The 12381-nt window shown below is 38.4% G+C and overlaps 1 protein-coding gene across 1 annotated transcript in view; it reads right to left on the reverse strand.

The window, feature by feature from the left end:
* The window catches only part of GAS2L3 (growth arrest specific 2 like 3), a 791099-nt gene that overhangs the window by 308553 nt on the left and 470165 nt on the right, over positions 1–12381 (reverse strand). The gene's annotated exons all lie outside the window — the stretch shown is intronic.

A 12381-nucleotide genomic window follows, 5' to 3' on the forward strand; every position in this document is an offset into this window, starting at 1 on the left:
CTGGGTCAGCAGCAGGGTTCTTATATAGGAATTTATGAGAATCTGGGACCCTGTAATTATCTGTCAGGCTTAGCAGGCGCAAGAGATAGAGAGTCTGGGGACAGGCCGGATTCTGAAAATACATCATCTACAATGTCTAGAACAGGTGGAATAGCAAGGGGCCTGTGCTGAGGTAATAGCAGAAAGTCTCTGAGTCTTTTCTTAGATTCTGAGTAATCTTGGCTTTCCCAGTGGAAATGCTCCCTCATGGTATGTAGAGTTTCCCCAAAAGAATAATCCTCAGGAGGAGAGGCTGAATGAATGGATTCTTCAGCATCAGAATCCTCATAAGGAGGAATGGAATAATCCTGTTCCGAAGAGGATTCAGAGGAAATAGAAACCTGATCAGAGGAATCATATTCTGTCTCTTGCCTAGACCTCTTATCAGGAGGGGGATAGGAACTCCTGATCAAAGTAATTAGGTCTTCGGCCATTTTAGGCATCTGTTTTTTAGGCATTGTAGTCTGAGTAGGAGAATGCTGTACTTGTTTACTTGTCTTTAGAGATGCTTTAGTCTTTGTCTTTGTAGCTGAAGATGGTTTAATATATAACTGTGTAGGTTTGAATACACCCTCAGAAGCCGATGCCTGCCCAGCGGCTCCGGACCCATTTGATGGGATGATTTCAGAGTGTCCAATACCTTGAGTATCTAGAGGCCCAGTCGGCTCCACGTGGGAGTCCGAAGCAGCTTGTGGCTCATGGAATTATCAAATAGGGGCTGCGAAAGCGCTTCACTGAGAGCCGGCGAACCGGATACTGGCCTAGCAGAGGCCTTGTCGTCGGTTTTGGACCTCGGATGCCTATCCTTGTCCTTGTTTTTTGTAAACTCCAGTCGTCGGCTGTTCCGATGGCATTATGTAATTAAACCTTCGGCCAAAATAATGGAATGCAAAATCAAACCGACGTTTAGTGCGTTGATTAAATCTAGCACAAATCCGACAGCTAGCAATGTTGTGGTCGGGGCCTAGGCAAGGAATACAGTAAGAGTGAAAATCCTTATGAGGTATTTGCTTCCCACAAGAAATATAATTGTTAACTTTTTCTGACATTGGTCTGGAGCAAGAAAAAAGTTTCCCCAACAGGGTACTTAGCTTTAAAGAAGACTTGGGTTCTGAAATTAAGATTTGAAAATCTCGGGAGTCGGCCGACCGGCACTTGCAAACTGCTTTTACTTTGGGCACTGCGCATCAAGAAAGACTGAAGAAAATGGCGTCGGCTGCATCTTTTATACCCCTGGTGCACTGACATCAGGGAAGAGGCAACAGCAACCGACGCTGGACCAGGACTTTGGAATTCAGGCAGACTGCAGGTAGCCTGCCAGCAGGATAACCCAAGAGTAATGACTGCAACAGTGAAACACTAACATCGCCCTGATCCAAGAAGAAAAATATTGGAAATCTCTCATAAAAGAGCTCTGATAGCGGAAAACATAAAACAGAAAAGGAAATGATCCTCCACAAAACTATACCCAAAAAGGTGTTGTAAAAAATAAACAAAAGAAGTCTGGGGCCACTGTATCTTGTGAGAATGATGAGCAGAAAACACTATCTGTCAAAAGATGGCAAAGTGCATGGTACCGTGGGTAAACTGGAAGAACTAAATCTGGGAGGTTCTCTCATTGCCAAGTGGATTAAAAGCTAGCAGTTGTGTTCTAGTGATTGAGAATGAACAAATACATTTTAGGCTATGGTCGATATCGATAATACCATTTTCGTTTCTAGCCTTAAACAGATTCAGATATATTCCAAGATTGTGTTATGACAACTCCCACCTTGCCAGTACCCTCAGTCAGGCAGCACCCCCTTTATCTAGGAGGGTCATACCAATCAATCTTAGAGTAAAATTGTGGATACACAGACAATCATTTAGGTTATCTTTAAGATAGTGAGTCACACTGCTTAACATACAGGGGGGAAAGTCTACTCCAGAGACTTGGGAGGAGTTGGGTTATAAATCATCCCTCCATCATGTTTTATTTATCTGCTAGTGACGATAATAGCTCTTTGGTTCTAGTACTGTCGAAGATATTGGACTTGCAGAGTCACAGAAGTTCCAGGACAACCAGGTGTCTGATGGTGCAATAAGCAAGAAAGAGATCTCCCTCAAAAGTCTGTAAGACACCGAATAAAGGGATAGATCTTCACACCTCTCTCATGAAAGCTCAGGACTTTAGGCCTGTGATCTTTTTGGCTAGGAAGCCTTGTTATTTATTTATTTATTTATTACTGTTTGATATGCTTAGTGAGATACAGCCTGAATGGACCATTATACTTGATTACTAGTCTGATCAGTGCTGAATATAAAGAACTGATCAACTCTTTTGACCTTGATGATACTCCTTTGGCAATTATCAGTGCTAAATAAAAGGATTTCCCGACAACCACTGTCACATGATGATCAAAAGAGAGTTATCAACCAACCCAAGCAGCTAGTTTCCTGACTACATTTTCATGTTGTACTAATGTGTTGTCTATAGAGGATGTTGAATAGAGGGGGCTGTCTACTAAAACTACATTTTTTATCATTTAGTTTGACCCAATTTTTAGTACACCAAGAAATTTGTAGGGAGAGGACATTTTCAATGCTTTGGGTGTTAGAGGGCAATTTAACACCCCCCAGTTTACAATCCTCTAGAAACTTTGTTAACCAGGTTTCTTAACTGTTTGGAAATCTGAAAAGTAAATAAAGGAAAGGAAAAGTCCTGACGGATGGTGCTAGATACTTTCTGACAAGGCTCATACAACTTGCACCACATGATTTCTGCCTTTTAGCTAGTTTGCTATCCATCTTACAACATATGGTTGATTTCTAAAGCACTTAACTTCTCTATGATGCCAAATGGGGAATGCTGTCAAAGACTTTGGCCACATTAAGATATACCATGTGAAATACATAACCACTATATAAACCCTCCATATGACTTTCAAAAGAGGCCTACTAGATTCAGTATCCATGCTCTACCCTTCACAAATCAAACAAATGGCAGTCAAGTCTAACAAGACTCTTGATACTATCATTTATTAAGTTACTTATAATGCATTCCATTGCTCTGCAGGGGAGGCTTCTAAGGTGGCTAGGTCTATAATTATCCACATCAGTTCTAAGGTCAGCCTTAGAGGGACATCACCACTGCAGTCAGCCACTCATCAGGGACAAAAAACGTAGCTAAATTTAAACAAGTAATCAGTTATACTATCAGGTCTAATGGAGGAAGTATTTTTCATCTTAGGGAATGGGGGTGTTAGAACTTCAGATGCAAATCAGAAGGGTGAAATTTCTACTAAATGTGTTTGCAAGAATACTGGTAATGTCTGTTGAGTGAGAGTAGGAGGTGTCATTATGAATAAGTTCATAGTAATGTATAATATTGCTTGTTAGTGTTATAACATAGCTAAAGAAGGATTTATAATTCTCTTTGGCTTCAGAGGTTATAGTGTAAGTTCACGGGCTTCTTTAGTGAAGCTAATAGTCTTTCATTTTTTTCTCTAATCCTTTTGATATTATCCTTGGGAAGTGGGGTTTGGATCTACTATACAACTTAAAGTGTTTCTGATGCCCACAGAACATCAAGGATCCAATTCTAGAAAGCTTACCAAAAACAGGCATAAAAGCTGAGACCCAAAATTCAGCATCAGTAGAAAAGAATTGGAAAGTATAGCAGCTGGACTCACCCTCCTAGCACAGCATGTGACATCTCAGCATGTACTAGCAGGTGGTGCATGCTCCCCATGTACACAAACTACAGAACAATACCTCTGCTCAGAATACGATCTCAGAAGAGAAACTCTGAATACCAGTCCATTGCAGACAGGCACTAACATCAGGACAGTAAAATTTCAAGACTCATGCAGTAATAAAAGAAAGTGACATCTCAACAAAGCCAGATGCTCATCTGTCTTAATTCTTCTTTTCTTGATTCTTCTAGCACTCTGTGATCTCCCTGTACAAGGTAACCAGTTACACAACATGGCATTCTGTCTTTGGGTGGCACATGCCCTCTAATAAGCTACTACCTTTTGCCACATGTCTTCAATCAATAAATTATGTATAAAAATGCCAGTAAAGCAAGCCACAGTAAAAAGATCACTGCAAGCACAGTATTATATACAAGTTATGGAAGTAGGACACAAGCAAAAATAATACAAAAGGAAGTGCTGGAGGTTAACTGTTGTGCAACAACCCCCCCCCCCCCAAAAAAAAAAAAAAAAAAGATCCAGTGTCATGGCAAGTGCCTCATATGACTATACTACCATTTCTTGGAAGTAGTAAAACACATGGGCAAGTCGGGCAGCACTACTGGTACCCATCCCACTAGCACACACAGAAAGCACATACCTATGAAGCAGGTGACAAGTTCCATTAGCAGCCTAGGTGCAAACAGTCAGCTATAGGGATGGTCAGCATTACTGAAAGACAGCTTTCCTTTACACGGGAAAGGATGGTCTCAAGGCTGTAGTGTCTTCTGGCTGAAGCCAGAGCTACAGCAAGCAAAGAGAGAATGGGGAAGTGCAGTGCAGGGTAACTACAGGTGCTGTTATACCTTGAGGCACATACTAACTGTATGCAACTGATTTAATTTCTCCAGGTCTTTTGGGTTTCTAATACCATGACAGGAAAGGACCCAATTCCAAAGTCAAATTATGATTAAATTCATGAAATTAGTATTGTTTCAATCTTTGATGTTAGTCAGAAGTGCTCTTCACAGCACCTGCAATGTCACCAGAACTGACTCCTCCTGCAATTCATACATGTATTGGTAACATATCTAAGTACGATTGCAAATTATTTTTCAGAAGAACCATTGCTCTTACTATTATTGGAACTGCCTGGGTAGCCTTCTTCCACATCACCCTCATTTCTGCCTGTAAATCATGTCATTTTATGACTTTGTATCTCTCTGTATTCAAGACACTTTAGTCACTGGGTGTAGCAATTTCAATGATCAATGCTACTTTTGTCCTCTTTTCATGGACTACTATATGTCTGGTTTTCTCACATCTAGTTTTGAACTGTTGGTAATGGCTGATCCCATGTGATATAAACATCATAATTTTCTGTAATGCTTTGTGGCTCATGTTTCTAGTGCTTCTCAGCTGCTACTTTATTATAATGTTTGTACAATATCCAATGCAATAGACCTGACATATTATGCCTTTCAGTATACAGTCCTTCTCTCATTAGTGTATCATGCCTAGCAACAAGATCAGTTTCCAATTCTGTTTTACAAAACATGCATTTGTCTGTTTCTTCCACATGTTCAATGGACTTTGTAAACCAACGTGTACGTAAGTCCACTATTCTGGACCGCCCAATACTAACCTTTCATCTTTTGGTTTAAATTCACCCCTCCTTAACCATTCCCGCATTCGGTCCCGATTGACACGAGGTTGTTCCAAGAGTTTTCTGTACTTGCAATTATACTTACACATTTTCCACATTTCTTCTTTCTCATCAGATCCTTCACCTTATATTCTTTCTATTGTTTTTTTGGCACATTCAGTTGCTGCCCGATTTTTATCTACTTCTGGTGTGATTTCCATTTCCACTTGACACAGATATGCTTTTGCTAAACTAAGCAGGTAAGTCATCATAGATTTATTCTCCTCATGTTTTAAAACTTACCCTGTTTGAATCTTGTGAGGTCAGCAGATATGTATGCAGTCCTATGACTGCAGATCTATACATGTAATCAATTTCAAGGAGGCCCATACCTCCTTCAGAATATGGTATACACTGATTTTTATAAATCATGTGATAAACATGAAGCATTTTTTTTTGTTTTACAGTCCAACTGATCCAATACCTTTTGGGGCAAATAAATCACTCCAAAACTGTAAGTTAGGAAAGGAAGAGCAAATTGCTTTATAGCATGGACTTTGCTCCTAGATGCCAGAGCTGTTTTCAGTATTAATTTTAGTCTTCTAAAATATTCCTTACTAAGTTTTATTCACATTTGTAATTTTTTTTTAATTCTTTATCAGTTCCCAAATATTTATACACTCCTTGATCATGTTCTTTTACATCACATTCCTATCCCAGACTGATATTTTCTTGGGGGTTTTCCTCCTTTAAAGGTTGCTTTTGCACATTTGTCAAGACCAAATTACATTCTTACATCATCTGAGAAAGTTTTGACCACTTGTAGTTGTGCTTTCAGTTCCTCATGTGACAAACTATAAAGTTTTAAATCATCCACAAGAAGATGAGAAGTCATTACACTTTGTTGTTTTCTGGGAGCCAAATTGTAGCCATGACCTAATCTGTCAAGTAGACAGCTTAATGGGTTAAGGGGCAAGACAAAAGAGCAACGGTGACAAAGTCACCCTGGAGTATCCCCCTTTGAATTTTTATTCATGGAATAATAATTTGTTCTTTATCATGGCTTAACTGTAAAGTGGTTTGCTACTGTTTCATGGTCACTGTAATGTAATCACTGCAGGGTGTATCTTATACATATGTAAGCACTCTTTTATCCATGAACTACATCAACTAGGGCTACTATTGCTCACTCCCATCTTATATCAACTCTTTTCTATGCCTCTCCTATCTTCACCAACCTTAAAAAAACTAACCTAAACAAACTAGCAACTTGCTATAATAACATTGCCCGCCACTGGTAACCCTTTTAGAACACATCACTGCCTCAATTTGAAACAGTTAGGCTGGCTGGAACTACAAAACTATATTAATATTTCACAACTTACAATTGCCCACAAATTACTGTACCAACCTAGCAACACCCCTATACTTTCACAACTTCTACTCCATTATAACAATCTCACCTCTCGCTCCCCTGTAAACTGATGACCAAACCCATAAAGGCCCACAACTTAGCTGGTGACTCTCTTTTCACCAATACTGTAGGCAGAGTATGGAATTTGCTGCCTACAGAGTTAACACTAATCTCATCCCTACCCCTCTTCAAACAACAAATCAAACTACATTTCCAAAACCACTGGCTCTGTTCTTGTAATACTCCAGGCTAACTTCCTCTCCTTACTCTCTCCTTACCTTTTACCCTTCATTCTGCCTCAAATCAAACTTCTACCCTGCTTCCCTTCCCAGCTGTCCTCTTATGCTCTGACCTACATCTACTATCTCTCCCACCTCATCTTGACTGTCTTTTTCTTCTCCTCTCTTTCTTATGACTCAGGCCTTGTGCCTTATCTTTTCTTTCCTTCATACTCCTTCCATTTCCCTTCCTTCGAGCTATTACTGTAATCTGCTTGGCTGATGCCTTACTGCATTACCTTTTGCTTTAGGTAACATTGCTTTGTAGTCGACAGAACATTGTGTATGAGTTTAAATTGTTGAGTTCCTTTAATGTATGCTGATTTTTGACTACAAGTTGATTTAAATGTATATTTTATGTGTAAGTCTTTATTAACAATTTGTCTATCTGTATTGCTAATGTTATGTGTGGAGCTTTTCTCCCCGGGCCTCTACTGAAAATGGACATATATCCAGCTGGACTAGCCCGGTCAACAAATGTAAAATAAAATAAAATAAATAAAATAAAATAAATGAATGTGGGATGGTGTCAAATGCTTTTGTGTAGTCTATCCATGCCATACTTAGATTCTTCCTCTGTTTACAGTTCTCCATTATGACTTTATTTAAATATCCTTTGCTCCATATGACTTCTCTTATGTTACGCTTTTGTTCTATTGCCACAATTGATTTTTCTTCTAAATCACTGTGAACTCTGTAGGCATGAATTCCCGTGTATAGTTTATACGTTTTCGGAAGGCAAGTTACTGGTCTATAGTTTTTAGGATAGCTTGCAGGTTCACTCTTGAGGAGTATTGTTTTTCCTGTTGTTAATCAGGTTGGCTTCTGTTTGGGTGCTCAGTAAATAGACATTTCTCCAAAACATGTCTGTTTCTTCTTTTTTTTATGATGTTTCTGTTCCTTTTGCCTAATTCTCTATAAAACTTTTTTGGGTCATCAGTAAATTGCTTATTTTATATGTTTCCTTCATATTTATCTGCACAGCTTCTAAGTTTTCTGCCTGTGCTGATATCTTTATTATTTGCAGTAGTGTACAACAGATCCTGATCTGTTCCGATACTGCGTGTTGCTTTTATCAGGAGTCTATTTTTGTTGATCTGTCCACACTTTTATACTCGGTAACAGTGACACTGTGTCTTAATTGCTTAATAATTTTTTCCTATTTGATAATTCCATGATAGCATTTGATTTCTCCCCTTCCTTGCCCACACTGCCCTGTGTTTTTGTGACAAGACTTTATCTGTTATTAATTTAGCTGCACAGTAATATATCCTATTTACTTCTATTACATTAAATTAATTTATATGAACAGTCCCGATTACTGTGTTCATTTGTTTTATCAAACTTCTAACATTTTGGGTTTTATTGACTTGTAACTGACTGTGCAGTATGCTGTATGTCTAAGCAGACCAAGAAAAGGTAGTGAAGGCATAAAAAATAATCATGAAAGCTGCTTGATGACAGTACCAAGATAACATTGTTGGCTTAAAACAGCAATCACACATTGTTAAGAGAGTGATAAGGGCAAACTGTGACTAAAATGACCCAAGATAACTATCAATTCATGCAATGGAGAAGACCACCAAGAGGGTAAACAGTGAGCAGTTGACAATGGTTTGCATATCCTGCGAGGAGGAAAGTAGTCTTAACCCACTATACAGTTAATATCCAGTGGAGGCAAGTGAATCGGCATGCATCAATACTGGCCAAGACATGCTGCTCACCAATCTCTCTATAAAGATCATCTGCTAATTGATCCACATTGAAGCAGCACTGAGGTATCGTCACAGGTAAAGCTATGGGGGAACACACACTCCAGGGAACAGTCCCATGGCTGCAGGATATGGACTATTCTATACTCTGTACCCAGTACTATAGCATAAGGTCAGGGCTATAGCAGAAGGTCAGGGCTTGATGGCTGGCAGAAAAAAGTGGGGAAGTACCTAGATAAAATATTGTACTGTTAACTAAACACAAGACATAGTATGGGAGGTATTTCTTCAAAAACATATCCATAATGTTTAACATCTCAATAAATTCTTGAGTCTTGTTAAACTGCATGTACATGAAACAAGCAAATGAGAGAATCTTGAGAAAGAAGCAACTCAGTGAAGTTCACATAACGAATGTAGGTCTTGACTGAAACAAAGCAAGAGTTCTTGTTGTCTTGCTATGGAAGTAATTACACTAGTTATCATCATCATTCAAATAAGCTATTAAGCAAGCACTCTTCTCATGACTTCTCTCCTGCAGGTAAAAAGTTTGTTTGCGTCTTTCGGCTTTTCCCGGTTAGGGGGTGCCACAGCAGAACTCCAGTCCGCTAATGATTGGTAGTTGATTTTTACATGCCGAGTTACCAGCCCTGACGCACAACCTTCAACGAAGGTACGCCCATTCACGCATGTCTCCACGCAGAAGACGCTCTAGCTGAGAATCGAACTGGACAGCGTCTTACTGTGAGGCGACAATGCTACCGCAGCACCAAATATTTTCAAATACTCGTATATGTTCTCTGAATATTAAATACCAGATCATTCAGCAGGAAATAAAACCCTGAAAATAATTTCTATCACTGCAAGTCTTACCTTACCAATGCACATCAGAAGTACAAAGATTTTTGCAGAAGTCGCACTTGCTTTTAGTGAAACAGTAACAATAATGAATCTGTATAAAATACTGCATGCTAGAAATGAATACAAAAGCTGTATTTAATACTCATGATGTATTATTAGGGCAAATAAGTTATTTATATTATATGGAAGTTGTATTTATTTTGAACTTGCTGTTAAGTCTACCTGAGTAGGTCTGTATCTGGGTGACAAAAAAAAAAAAAAAGTTATGTACTCACCATAATATTCCATCTGTGTTGTCCATTTTAATTTTTCCTCAGCAACTGGATTCAGATCCGACCCTCGGATCTGACGTGGCCATTATTTTCAGATCCTGGCCACTAACAAACTCTCAAGCTCCATCCTTACCTATATTACTCTATTCCCCAACATACTTCAGATCTTGTTTGCTGGCTTACAGAAGAAAAGAAAATATTAGCATCATGTTAACAGAAATCCATACCTGGAGCTCAACATAGGGAACAGTGGTTCCCTTACAAGGTCTTGATCTTCCAGAAGTCATTATTTCAAAGGCGGGGGTTGGTGTGAGGGGAGTTGAGGAAGAATGAAAATGGACAATACAGATGGAACATTATGGTGAATACATAACTTTATCTGATGTCAATGTTTATTTATTCCTGTATTTATCCTTTTTTACATGGTAGTGTTGTCTTTGATGCCACTGTTGGTATATCATTTTCCTTTTTTCTTTCCCACGTTTAAAAAAAAACACACAGCTTTATTTTCTTCCTTAAACCTACCTAAAAATGTCTAAAAAAACATCTGGTTTTAAAAAAATGCCAGAAGTGTGTTCATAAGCTAACACTCTCTAACGCTCATGCCTTATGAAACTAACCAAATATAAAACAAACTTCAGAAAACAAACAAAAAAAAGATGATAGTTCCAACAAAAACAATTTAGTGTTAGCTCTTTCGTCTAAACTTCTTCAGACATCTACGATTCATTCAGACAAGTTTGAATAACATATGTAACCATGACATCACTTCCTGGCATTCTTAAAGCTGCATTCCACATAAAATTTACTTGTCAATGCAAATGTTATAAATGCATTTAAAATATGACAGGAAAAATTCAGTGTTCAATGTAAATTTAAAAATATGCATACAGTCACACACATGACATTTGTCTAGTGTCTAAAAATTGGGCTTTAATAAATGAAGATGTTGGAATTAATCATAAATTGGGTGATGCACCTAGAATTATTTTCAAACAGGACTTGAATCTGAAAAATCTACTAGAGTCCAGAAGGAAAGCTTACATACCAAATAGGGGTATGAAAAAATGTGGGCATTGCCACTACTGTAAATATATAGAAGTTACAACAAAATTTAAAATAGGTGGCAAGACTTTTAACATCAATGGGAAATACACATGTGAAACAAAAGGTGTGGTGTATTTGGCTCATTGCCAAGCATGTCCAAATTTCTATATAGGAAAAACGGAATTGTGTGTGAAACAACATATTTATGAACACCAGTATAGTATATCTAAAGCCAATCATACTGATGCCCTTGGCTAGACATGTTATAGAGTAGCCTGATCACAAATTCGGATATATAGTAATTGATCAAGTACAAGATGTTAGGGGGAGAAGCTTGGCCATTAAGGTTAAAGGAGAGAGAATTATTCTGGCAGCTTCAACTGAATGCTCAAGCTTCCCCAGGTCTAAATGAATACAGTTCCTTGAAATGTGTACTAAAGTTAAAATCACTAGACAGATAATAAATGTCTTTTGTGTGACTGTATGTATATTTTTAAATTTACACTGAACACTGAATTTTTTATCTCCTATTTTAAATGCATTTATAACTTGCATTAACAAGTGAATTTTATGTGGAATGCAGCTTTAAGAATGTCAGAAAGTTATGTCATGGTTATGTATGCTATTTAAACTTGTGTGAACGAATGGTAGATGTCTGAAGAAGTTTACTGATTGTAGTAGATGAAAGCGCCAACAATAAATTATGTTTGGTGGAACTATCATCTTTTTTTTTTTTTTTTTGGCACATGCCTTATGCATTTATTGTCTAGGCCCTAAGCATCTTCAAAAAGATTATGATATATGTAAATCTTTTATTCCTCGGGTCATTGTGGACTGTAAGAACAAGCTCATTTTAAAAGGCTTGCTTTCTTCAACCTTCTCACAGGCTTTATCTGGGGCTCAATCCCCCCAAATCTGTGTCTAAGGAACAGTTCAGAAAGCATTCTGATCCATCAGACTCCTCCACCCCTTCTTCTGATCCAATGGTGGAGTCTCCAAGGAAGAAAAATAAGAAGTAGAATCTGAAGACTGCTACTTCACTAAAGCCAGTGTCAGAACCAAAATCGGCTTCCTCTGATCCTGGATTATCAGATCCAGAGCTTTTACCTAGGACCAGAAATTCTCCCGCCATTGATCTCTCTCTCTTGGGTTTCGGTCTCGCCGGCAGTCCAGGTCATCCTCTGTGAAACCATGTAAGGGAGGCACTGGTCCTTATGCGGAGTGCCAGATATGGATTTCTGTTAACACGATTCTAATATTTTCTTTTATTCTATAAGCCAGCAAACAAGATCTGAGGTATGTTAGGGGATAGTGCATTTTGGGTGAGGGAGGAGCTTGAGAATTTGTTTACAAGCTGAAAATAACAGCAGAGTCGGATCACAAGAGTCAAATCCAAACCCAATTGTTGAGGAATGAATGAAAACTGAAAACACCAGATC

This window comes from Protopterus annectens, chromosome 11.part0 (assembly GCF_019279795.1).
Source record: "Protopterus annectens isolate FY-2018-M chromosome 11.part0, PAN1.0, whole genome shotgun sequence".
NCBI classification, from domain to species: domain Eukaryota; kingdom Metazoa; phylum Chordata; order Ceratodontiformes; family Protopteridae; genus Protopterus; species Protopterus annectens.